This window comes from Cyanistes caeruleus, chromosome 1 (genome assembly GCF_971803275.1).
Source record: "Cyanistes caeruleus chromosome 1, bCyaCae1.hap1.1, whole genome shotgun sequence".
NCBI classification, from domain to species: domain Eukaryota; kingdom Metazoa; phylum Chordata; class Aves; order Passeriformes; family Paridae; genus Cyanistes; species Cyanistes caeruleus.
In genome coordinates this window covers 32,991,816-33,004,534 of record NC_141701.1, presented here as the reverse complement: position 1 = coordinate 33,004,534, position 12,719 = coordinate 32,991,816, and the positions used below count along the sequence as shown (strand labels likewise).

The following is a 12,719-nucleotide window of genomic DNA, read 5'->3' as shown; positions in this document are numbered from 1 at the left end:
GAAAATGATCTGTAGGCTCTCACTACAACTGTTCCTCTTGTCTCCTTTGCTCTTCATTTTGGGAAATTAAAATATCTTCCATACAAATCATGGCAAGTTCATACAGAAAAAGACACAGTTTAATAGTTCTGCTTTTGAAGTTCACTTCTGTGCAATTGTATTCTCCACCCTTATATTCATGGGCTGAAGAATGCATGAGAGTTGAAGGAAAACTCTGAACTCCCACCACAGGAGGAGATGTAGGGGGGATTGCTCTTGAACACGCATCCTCTTCCAAGATGCTTGCTAGCAACCCCATAAAGCAGAGCCTGACTTAGGAAGAAGGAATATTTTGGAGCAGGAGTAGCAGGAAGCTCCAATGGTATATTTCAGTAAATTGACAGGAATGCCAGCTCCTGTTCCAAGCTGGTGGCAACATGTCTGGAGAACACCTTGATACCGACAGTCAGGGGAGTCTGAAGTCAAGCAGCTTTCCATGTGGAGGCCATGGGAGGTTTTGAGCTGCTTTGCCCTACTGATCCCTGAACTTCATGGGTATTAGAGGACTTGCTCTCCTGCCCTTCTTGCCAAGAAAAAAAAATTAAAAATCTTTCCCTTTTAAGAAGACACTTGTCTTAAAGTCCCCAGCTTAAAGACATTTTAAAAAAATCCCAAGAGGGGGGTGCTTCCTATGGATTTTTCTGGAAACTCCTTCCAGTACCTTGGGAGCTCCTTACAGTCTAATAGTCCACATTTTTATCACACCTTCTTTTTCTATTTTGAACTATTTTTTACATTTTTCAACCAATTCAAGGGAAAAACAGTAAAAGCAGAAAGACAGCATGCAGGTAATTTTATGAAGTAGCTGTAATGAGTGATAGTTTCTACTTGCATGCCACAGAAATTCAATGGTACTGCTCAAGATGTCTGTGGGGTGAAGGGGCACTACTTGGAGAGATTTATTAGGTTCTTAACCTCAAGTTAAAAAGGAAAGATAAATAGAGGAAAGTCTCCTCCCAATAGCCCTCAATTACTTACAAATAGTCAGAAGATGCGTTGGAAAGCTAACATATTTTTATCAGAACTTTCATTATTCTTTATGTAACTCTTTTCTAAAAGCTGAACTGATGAATTACATTCAGGCTGAAGTGAGGAGTTCCCTCTCCTTGAGGAAAAAAAACCAAACAGAAAGCCCCAAAACCCAAGAGCACTTTCCCTCTGAGACCCCTGCATGTACACACAGACACACTGCTGTAATGTCTGTGTACATTACACAATGTAGAGATGTCCACAAGTGTGGACCTTTGTGTTCTGCCCTCCTGTTCAAAAGCCCTTGTGCACTTAATAAGCAGATCCAAAGCTCCATAAAAACAAAGTCCTTTTACTGACTTCAGGAGGTCAAGACTCATATATAAGCAATATAAGGAAAGAGAAACAAAAAGCCTATTAGCTCTTGCTGACATTTTTGTGCCCTGAAAAGAAAAATTGAATTTTCAATTGAACTGCCATGTTGAAGTAGGAGTACAAAAACTCCTAGAGGTGACAACCTGACTTGCAGCAGCAGCAGCCCACTGGCAAATATCAGCACTTACTGATCATGCCTTGGTGCTAACTCATCTGGTTTCTGTGCAACCTGAGGACATAACTGTGGACTGTTTGCAATATCCCAAATTTCCCCCATCATCTCTAATGTTTACTTACGCTAAAAACTCAGATGTGGATTTTCATTCATTTTAACCTAGAAAATATTGTATTTTTACTGACTGTGACTATTGTCTACTGAATGCAGTTATGGGATGGAAAGCAAACAAACCCTGAAGATGCAGGTGTGTGATGTGTTGAAATCTGATACTGCTTGCTGCCTGTAAGTAAAATAAACAGAATTGACTTATACTAACTTAAGTGTTGATTGTAACCTCAAAGTAATTTTTTCCTTTTATCTCTTAAATATATATATATGTTGGTGACATTTTAAAACCCTAGGTCTTAATTAATTTTCAGGGGGAGTTTTTCCCTAAATACACAGGTCAGATTCTGATCTTTGACGTTTGGTGGAGTGTAATGACAGAGGAGCGTTGTCCTATTTTCATCACTGGCTTTACAGGATTTTACAAAACTTACCCATTACAACAGTTGTTTAAAACAAGATCTGCATCTGTCTTCTTTCTGCCAGATCACAATCATCACAGAAATTTTAAAACAAACAAAGAGCCAGAGGCTACCTGTTCCTCTGTGCAGTGACTGAAAGCTGCCAAGGCTGGACCAAAGCCAGCCTTCAGGTCAGGTTTACATTATCACCAGCAACGAAGGAAAATCAGATCCTGAAAAAAAAAGGTACTGTAGTTAATAAGAAATTGAAAAAATCTGATTAACACATCTGCAATTAATCAAAGCTGTCACAAATAATTCAATGAAACGTAACTCTTTGCTGAAATCTCTTTTGACTCAGTTTACAACAGTCTGAACAATTGTGCTCCCCTTCAGGAAAACAAACAAACAATTTCCCTGGCAAACAAGAAAGGCAGTATTGCTTTAACTCCACGTGGGATGACAGTTTTTTGTGTACATATCACTACAAGGCACATTGGACATATTTCCACAGTACTTACAAAGTAAATTTATGTATTTCTTAAAGGCTTGTACCCTTAACAGGGTGGACTGAGAGGTTTCAGGACTGGATGAATTAAAGATATATTTGGTTTGGTTAAGCACCTGGATGAGTGGCTGCAAAGAGAAATTTGGGGCTGTTGGAAATGTTGTGCATAATACAATGCACTTTCTCAAGATTCTGTGTTTGATCAAAATTCCCATGTGGTTTAGAGAGAAGCTGTGTCCATAAGGAAATCCCTTTTTCATTTAATTTTTGTTTTATTTTATTTGAACGTAAAACCAAAGCTTTGAAAGCTTATTTTAAACCTTAAAGATCCCTTACAGCCTTTCATGAGAAGCTATAACATCAATAATGATACTCTGGCTTCCCAAATTTCCCTTCCAGTTTTCTTGGATTCATTCCTTCTCCCTCTCCAGGAGATGAAAGCAGGCTCTGAGGTACAGAATGGATGCCCCTGGGGTTTTGGTGGGGAGAAAGCCATCCTTGCTTGGACTCAGAGAGGCCATGATCCTATGCATCATTGAGCAGCTATTGAAGGAAGGGGAAACTGGTGGACCCAGAGATTTAATAGCAGCATTCTGATCCTCTTCTGTTCTGCTACAGCAGAGCTGGAGCAGCACAAGGTCTCCTCCAGTTCCTGCTGCAAAAGGAGAGTCTAATGGAACCAAAATGGCTGCATGTAGCCCTACTTAATTTCCTACATCTTTCACTTCTCTTACCAAGCCTACATTTGGTATCTGCCTGTCTACTTCCACACCAGCTCCACAGCGTGGCTGTGTCTCCACCTGGAAAGTTCATCATGAAGGGGCTCCACTGTAGACATGCAAAGAATGGAGATTGCATGAGAAGAAAGAAACCTCTAGGTGATGGAGGGACCACGTTTGCACACACATAAAGGAGTGCATCACCAGAGATTTCCAAACTAAAGACCCAGTCCTGTTGTGTCTTCCTTTTACTATTGATCCCATAGCAGACATGATATTTCCTATCCATGCACACTGATGTGTGCCAACACCCAGACTAGCACTCCAAATGTGCAAATTCAGCTCCTTTAAACAGCATGCACTGCTCTGTCTTGGCTCAGCACATGCTTCTTTTTCTACTTTTCTCTCCCTATTTTGTGATGTCACATCATAATTTAATATTTAGTCCGCAAGCTGTGAAACCAAAAAGTATACTGGGCAAAATCTGTAGAATAGCTCCCAAAATGTTCAAGTTCTGGTGGGAACAGACTATGTTTGCCACATCTAGGAAGCATCCTTAATGTCATTGTGCAGAGATAAAAGGGCCAATAATAAATAGAGCAGTAAGGATGAAGTAGATATATAGTATTTATTTCACAGAATACAATGTACACTTAGGAGGATTTTTAAATGTCATAATAGTGGGTTTGTATCATTTTAGCCAAAGTGTAAACAAATAAGAAAAAATACAGCTCTCAGTATTTCATGAACTTGATATGACTGGAGCTCAATAAAATTGGATATAATGTTGTTACACTTCTCTACAACCACAACTTTGGATGGTGTACAAGTCTTGGAAATAACACTGCTTTGTGGATAATAAAATAATGTGAACAATGAATATCTGATCCAAACATTGTTGGCTAATTATTATTAGAAATGAGAATACTCCCAAGAAGGTAGCTTTTGTTATCGTTCATTGATACATTCTGTAACTCTTTTTTTTGTCTGTATTGCTGGCAAAATGTCTAGGGTGGAAAACCATAGGCAATTCACATCAAGTAAAATGTGTAGGCCAGGAGTTTTGCATTAACATATCCGCTAGGCTGCACTGAATTTATAACCCCTTAAAGCAGTACAAAGGGTTTTAGTATTGGATATAAATTATGTATAAAACACTCAGCATGAACTGTTGTCCCTATATTAAGGTAGATACACCAGGCATAAAAAATAAATGACAAAATCTACATTAATGTCAAGAGGTCAACTTTAAACTGACAAAATCAAGGAAATGCAGAATTACTGCTGAATCCTTCTGTCACTCATTTTACCCCCTACTCAGTTCACACTGGGTCATCCCTCTTCTTTCCAAGCTGGAGTAAAACCTCTGCTAACAAAAAAGGAGCAATCAGGAGTCACTGTTTTGAGCACATATGGTGCAGGTGATGACTGGGGACCACTGCTACTGATCTGCTCTTCCTTCTCAAGAAAAAAAAAACAAACATTCATGTAAATGCAACTTCCTCCATTTGTTTTCTCCTCCTAGGTGCTCCTCCCTTCCATTTTACCCTACCAGTGTGTGTTACACTCACTCAATATTTAGTCTAACACATCCCTCTTAAGAAAAGTTCTATTCTGTTAAAATGGAACTCAAATATGATTTGGCCCTCAGGACATGGATAAGCTGTAAGTAATAGTATTTCAAATAATTCAGAGGCGGTTGTGTTCCAAAGTGTATCACATTATTTTCCTAAGAGCTAAATAACAACACCATCATTAGGGGTAAGGCTTGAAGGATGAATGCGAAGCAAAGTTAATAAGAAGAACTAATTACAGACTGTACCCAAATAAAATATTTGTATCCTCATATATACACCACCACTAATCACTATCAACTATCCTATTTTGGAAAAGAGATAAAAAACACTGGAACTAAAGACTGACTCTAATGCAGTCTCTTACATCTTTTTTAACCTGAGGAGATAAACAACCCATACGAGCACACATATTCAGTGAACATAGGATATATTTTAAAAGACTTAAGGGTAAACTTGACTTCAGATAAGGCAGTAGGAATATGGGTTACATCCATAATTTCACGTTCAGGAGGGACTATTGTGTTAACCCAGCCTATTTGGAAGAGCTCTCCAGATCTTTCATTCTTTTCTATTCTTTTCTATTAAAGAATTGATTTCCTTGTGTCACTCTTATTGATAGTTGTTAGATCAGCAGTAAAATTAGTGGATGTTATCAAACCCAATAACTTGTGAATGAAGAGGATAGATGTTCAGCTGAAAGGCTTGAAGTGACAAAGACCATAAGGAATTATTTTGCTTCAGGGAACAATTACACACTTAAAAAGTAATTTTGGTCCCACCTGTAGCCATTTGATTGCATTATGTTCTAGTATTAGAGACCAAAAAGGTCTGTTGCCACGTGCAAGTAATTACAGATTGTGATCTAGTTGTTTTTTGTGAGCCTAATAATCCATAACAACCTAACTGCCAGTCACATATGGAAGGTTTCAGTCGTCTCCTTCTGTACCTAAGTCAATAATTATCAAGCCAAAACATTGACTTATTGCTAACACAGGGTGGACTCACCCAGATTTTCTAAAATATTTCCACTTTTGTCAAAAATAAATTGTGAGGGCAAAGAAACTGGAGATCTTTCTTTCAGCAACTAAGGTGGAAAAAATACTGATGCTTGTAGAGTAAGTTGCTGCTGCAGTTTCTGTAAGACCTGAGAACTTTGTCTTAGATGTGATTGTCTGAAGATGCTGTGTTGGGCTGCTGTTTCAGAAAGACTCTTTCAAAAGAGTTAAATCCACATGTTTCTTTCTGCTATATTTCTACAGGGACAAATATAAGTCTGGCACATATGCTCCATTTCAGAAAGATTAATATTCATAACATGAAGCTCACAGAAATGTTGATAAATGTATTTTAGACCACTTTGAGCAAAAATTATCAAGTTCAATTTTCAACACATTTATGACAGTAAAGTTGAAAAAACAAAGTGTGGCTCTGATGCTCTTTCACAGATATTTTGACTTTGAGGGTGACTCTTCTGGTATAGGATACTCTACATGTTCAGCTCTAGACCTTCTTACATGGCAAATGGAAAGGTGGGTCCTTCTTTCAACCCAAAGGACAAGATCCAGGTGACTCGTGGATAGCAGCATGGAGGCTGAGCACAGCTGGTCCACACATCTTTCCTGCAGTCACTGCAGGTCAGGTCCCTCTCACAGTACCATGTGTAAGTGAGGGAAACACCTTCTGCTCTTACAATAGTCAGGTCACAAGGAATGCTGAACCAGAGACTAATTGCAATCTCATGCAATCAGTGCAATTTCACCTGATTTACTAGTGAAACTCCATCACAGCAAAATCTGTCCTATTATACAGAATGTATCATTATGTCATATATTATCTGGAGACAAATTATTGGAAGTAAAGAGCTGAAACTGAAAATGTACAGGACTTGGTGTCACAGCTTGTGATATCAAATATTTTCCCTGTTTGGTGGTTTTTTTTTTGTTTTTTGTTTTTCTTTTTTTGTTGTTTTTGTTTTGTTTTGGGGGTTTTTTTTGAGACAAAAGGGAAGTTTTTCATTATATAAATTTCTGCCAGAAATTCTGATGTTTGTGCCTTTCCAGGATACCTGAAAGGAAGAGTAGCTGGAACTGAAGAGGCTCTTGAAAAAGAATTAATTGATAACACAGTAATTTGAACTTGTGTAGTCTAGTGAACTATGAAAGTGTGTTGGATGTACTCTTTAACAATTAGGATGAGAAATTAGGCTGTGATTTTTCTTTGGAGCAACAGGAAAGGCACAACATTATGCCAAAAGTGCTGAAAAATAAAGATAACTAAACCTTGCTCCCAAACCTAAAAGTCATGAACGAATGAAAAAAAGGTTATGATCCCTAAAGAATAGTTTTATGGTAATAATGAAAAAGCATTAAGATAGGAATGGAATGATGTGTGCAGTGAATTTGCTTACAGGAAGTAAGAAAAATAGGCAATATGGAAACATTCACAAAATAACTACTATACAAGCAACCTTTAGGTTCTGAGAAAGCATGAAGATTCAGCCACACTTTTGACTTTTCTTATTTAAAGTGTAACAATGCTTTAAGTACAAAAATGTAAAATCTGTTCTACAAATGTCTATTTAGTTACAGTCTTTCATGAGGGCATTATGACTTTCAGGTGCAATAAACTACCCCTCTTTGTAACAACACCCCTTTATAAACACAAAGCAAATCATTATGTGGAAAGGGGAGAAGTTAAAAGCCCTAAATCTTCCATTCCCAAGGATACTGTTACCTTCAGAGAGAATGTATTTTTTTCATGTATGTATTTACTGCTTAAATGTAGTATATTTCCAGTGGGTTTAATTGACAAGATTTTAGGGAGTTCTTCATTACTGATTTATATGTATACATTTAGACACATGTATGTTCAACTACCCATACACTTTTTTGCTCCTGTTTCCTAGCATAAAATTATTGCCTTCCCTGGAACAATGAAAATGCAACTGCTTTCTAGACCAGTGACTATTCTTTCTTTGAACTGGCTCTTAATAGGATGCATGAAACATCTGGAAGAATTAAATCAAAGGGTGATGGAATTCCCACTGGAGAACACATGTCAAACAAGAAAAAGAGTCTTGTGGAACAAATGAGATTTTACCCTGAGAATTAGCAAGTACAACAGCTAAGCTTAGCATTGGATTGAGATGAAAACTCCTAAGAGGCCTATTGATACTCTTTTTAAACATCCACCATGCCGAAAAAAGAGAATAATTTGTGTAATACACTCTACAAGCAAAATCCCTATTTTCCCTATTCACAACCACTATTCAGAGAAATTCCTGAGATCCACAATAATCTACAGGTAGGGAAGATGAGCTGGGTGAGAGACTGCATCTAATAAACACATCACCATTAGGAGAATGTCCAACTGTAGCTCTAAAGCTCCAGTGGGGAAGGGAAACCCAAATATAGTAGATGCATAGAGACCCACAAAGAGAACAATTATCATCTGCAGCTCAAGTTGTTCCTTTTGGCACTTGTGCAATTCCTGTTGCCACACCAAGGCTGAATTTCATTCAGTGTCTTTCTAAGAAAACATTTTATTAAGAAGAAAATCAAAACCACCCTCAGAAACTGATAGTCACTTGCCTGTCTGCCTTGCACAGTCATATTCTCATTTCATTCACAGCTGCCAAACAAAAAAAAATTAAAATGTGTCTCTACACTAATACAAATTTCTCCAAAACTGCACTGTAAAGTGGTGAGTTAAAACAATTTAGAGAGTAATTTAATGAGAGCATCCCAAAAGGATGGGATGCCATCCAAAGGGAACTGGACAAGCTTGAGAAGTGGGTCCATGAAAATCACACAAGGTTTAAAAAGACCACCTGCCAAGTGCTGCACCTGAGTGAAGGCAGCCCTTGGTCTCAATACAGACAGGGGGTGAACAGATCAAGAGCACCCTTGGGGGTGCTGGCAGATGAGAGACTGGACAGGAGCCAGCCATGTGCACTTGCAGGTGAGAAACCCAGCCATGTCCTGGGCTTCATCAAACGCAGTGTGGCCAGCAGGCCAGGGCAGGGGATTCTGCCCCTCTGCTCTGCCCTCATGAGCCCCACCTGGAGTGCTGTGTCCAGCTCTGGGGTCCCCAGCACAGGAAGGGCATGGACCAGGTGTAGCAACTCCACAGGAGGGACACCAATGTGCTGAGAGGGGTGAAGCACCTCTCATATGAGGAAAAGCTGAGAGAATTGGGATTGTTCAGCCTGGAGAAGAGAAGACTTTGGAGTGGCCTAAATAGGGCCTCTCAGTACCTGTAAGGGAACCTGCAAGAAAGATGGAGAGGGACTTTTTACAAGGCCATAGTGACAGGACAAGTGAAGGATGACTTCAAAGTGGAAGACAGTAGGTTTAAATTAGATATAAACTGTGGATGCCCCACCCCTGGAAGTGTTCAAGACTAGGGTGAATGAAGCTCTGAGCAACCTGGTGTAGTGCAAGATGTCCCTGCCCATGGTAAGGGATTAGAATTAGATGCTCTTTAAGGTCTCTGACAACCCAAAATATTCCATGATTCTATGAGAATGAATTTATTTTTACTGGGGAAATAAAATACTCTTTCATTCAGATTCTAATGAATGTCCATCCAATTTTTTTCTACTTCTCTCTTTACATACCCATAAATTGAAAGACTTATGAAAGACAAATGTCTTAAAGAATGGGCAATAGAAGACTGGACTTATTAATATAGTAAGTCTTCAAGACTGGACTATATTCTTGGATGAAACAAAGGAAATTTTCAAAACCCTATTTCTCATTGCTCCAAAGGCAGTTCAAGAGAGCAGTGATATGGTTTTCCCCTTGTTTTTCTGAAGTTTCCTTCACCCTCATTTAGTGGAGAATGCATAGAAGAGGGAACAAGGTGAGCTGACTGCAAGAAGTCCAAGTGATCTTGGACTGGAGATGCATTTAGTAGTTAGACTACTCGCCGTTGTTCTGCTGAAATATTTTAGCTCTTTTGGATTTATTATAAACATAATTCCTGAAATACATTACCTTTTACTTTTATTTTGACTACAAAGAGTCTTTGTCTTTCCACTACAGCAGGGCTGACTTGAGAGGAAATTGGTCTCTTACTGGAGGTGGTGGGAGAGCAGATGTTCCACTGTGGACAACACAGAATGCGTTTGTAGCACTGCAAAATGCAAAGTGAAGCACTTCCTTTACCCTTTTTTATCTCGTGCAGTGGTTCCTTTGCCTCTCCAGAGAGGCTGTATGATTTATAATTGTAAAAGGCTTGATCCTTTTCCATCTCCTGGTCATGTGTGGAGGGGATCACCAACTGCTGTATTCATGGTGAAACAGTCTGCTGGGCCTTTATTCAAACCACCGAATCACTTATATTGGAGAAAAAAAGATGCTCAGTAGGATATATTTTAAGGATAAAGCTGACTCTTGGAATCTCTGTGGAAAATAAGCTTCCTTTGCAGATAAAACAAAGAAAAGTTATTTTCACCACAGTTAAATATTGAAACAATATGAACAGTACTCTGAGCTGTATAACCTTAAAAGTGAATAGTGCAATTTACAGACTTCATTCCACTACATAAATTTCACTGACCATGGACTGGTTAGTACACTGGAGCCTTATGCCTTTTTAGCACACCAGTTTCCTAGACTATCATTCCTACAATCTTTTTTTTTCCCTTAGAAAGCTTTTTCTACAGCTGTTCTTCATGCAAATTTAAGAATTATTCCTGCTTTGTAGATCTGCATCAGCATGTTGCTGTATTTGCAAAAGTTTCCAGAGATGCTGGTTCTCTGCCTTGTTTGCAAGTTCAAATTATGCCAGAAAGATATGCTGCTTTTCTGTGATCACAAAATTAACTGGATTTGTCAGCAGCAGTCTGATACATGTCTCCACTTTAAGTCACAAATGTGTGATCAGTGCAAAATGTGGTGGTTGATAGGTCAATGTGATGAAATTTTTCACTAATGCTTCACCTTAAGAGAATCTTCATGTATTCAAATAATCTAATTCCCTTCTAACTACTTTATGCTGTATTTCTTTAAACATAGCTTTTTCTAAAATGAATTGGTGATCTGTTCTGATGAAAATGAATATGAGAAAAATGCTTTTGTCTTCAGGGATATTGTATTTATTGTTGGAAACATAAAATAAAAGGGTTCCTGTTGTTATGTCTGAAAATGCCTTTTACTGCCAATTTTGAAAATAGCTTTGAGCTCAATGGTCAAACTCTGCTTTTTTCTCTCATACACAAAGGATTCTATAAATTCTTATGAGTCAAAACCCATACAGTTCATAATAATGACTATTTGCCTTTAGTGTCAGCAGATGTGGTGTTTAAAATGTACAGACAAGGAAGGCAGCGTCAACTCACAGGGACATTGTTTACAGAATCAGTGCCTTAATTACCAGGTAGTAACACAAGGCATACTTTAAAACAAAGCAGAGTGAAACACTTGAGAAGTTTGCAACAGTGCAACAAGTAAGACTAATTCTGCAATTTAATAAAATGAAACATTACATTTTCTTCTTTGTAAACACCAGTAAGATTCATGTCAGCTGCCAACAAATGAAAGATCTTAATGTATTCTAGTGAAGTTTCTTTCAACAGAATTTCTGCTTCATAAGTTTTCTAAACAAGAAAGCATCTGAGCTGCTCCAACACAGAGCTTTTAAAGGCTATCAAATGGCATTTAAAACACACACACTCTCTACATACCAAGCTCTACCCCTCCTTTCCCCTCTGTGTTAATGGTACGGAGCATCTCCCCATAATTAAACTAAACCCTGAAATCTTGACCATTGTGGTTGCTAAAGATCCCATGCACTTTTCGGGAGAGGAGGGGCACTAACCACAGTTTCCTCCACAAATTCCCAGCCAGGTAATTGCCTGCCTAGAAAGCATCCATCCAGCTTCCACTGAGTGAGCTATTTTCACTCACCCTCTTACTGAAACTGCTGGAGGGCATTGCAGGCGTGGGCTGACAGCTGTGTTCTGTCTTAATGCTCTCTTGCTTTGCTGAATATGAAAACACTGCTACTATAACACAATAAAATGAACAAAGTGACAGAAATATATTTGCCATAAAGTTTAGGAATAGCAAATAAGATAATAAAAGTGTTGGTAAACCAGGCCATTAATCTCTATAACAGATACTGCTGTGTAACAGGTTATCCATCATACCAGATAATTCAGATTTGAGGTGAAAAGTTGATGATCCCCATTTCACACATTCAAGTGAGCACATTTCATCTGTTTTAACTGGGGCAAGAAAAGGAGCAGTCTGGACTTATTTCAAATGTCAACTGTGCAAGTAAGACAAAGCCTTAGAAAGAAAACTGCCATTCATCCAGTTTTATTTTCAGGCATGCTTACAAAACACTCTTCTGGTTTCTATCTTCTTGTAACTTGATGGGAGCCTACAGGAGACTAAGATGTTCAGACAGAAATTCAATGATAGAGTTCAGAGTAAAATGACACAGCTTCCCAGATACACTCCAGAGATATTTAATAGATTCTGTCATAATCCATATGTTCTCTTCAAAAAATAGGAATAAAAAACAGCTGTCTTACAATAAATTCTAACTGCAGTATGAGTTAATTTTAAACTGATGCAACATTCAGTCAGTTTTCATTTAAAATGACAGTGGATATCTTTGCCAGACTAAGTGTGGATTTGTAAAAACAGATGAGGAACAGTAAAATGTTTTTCCTTCAAGACAAATATTTCTTTTTAACATGGAGCTTTTAGATAATAGGGGATTGTTCAAGTGAAGAAAGACTTTACATTCATCACCCTGATGATGTATTACTAAAGTACTGTAGTTTTGGACTCTATTAGGAACCCCTCAGGGATGTGGCAGAGCAGAGATTGCAAA

At 38.3% G+C, this 12,719-nt stretch overlaps 1 long non-coding RNA gene across 2 annotated transcripts in view; it reads right to left on the bottom strand.

The window, feature by feature from the left end:
• The window catches only part of LOC111924748 (uncharacterized), an 87,577-nt gene that overhangs the window by 7,148 nt on the left and 67,710 nt on the right, over positions 1–12,719 (bottom strand). For both annotated transcript variants that reach the window (XR_015285773.1, XR_015285774.1), the window contains exon 2: positions 2,101–2,300. This is a non-coding gene — a long non-coding RNA (uncharacterized LOC111924748). The remainder of the gene's footprint in view (positions 1–2,100; positions 2,301–12,719) is intronic.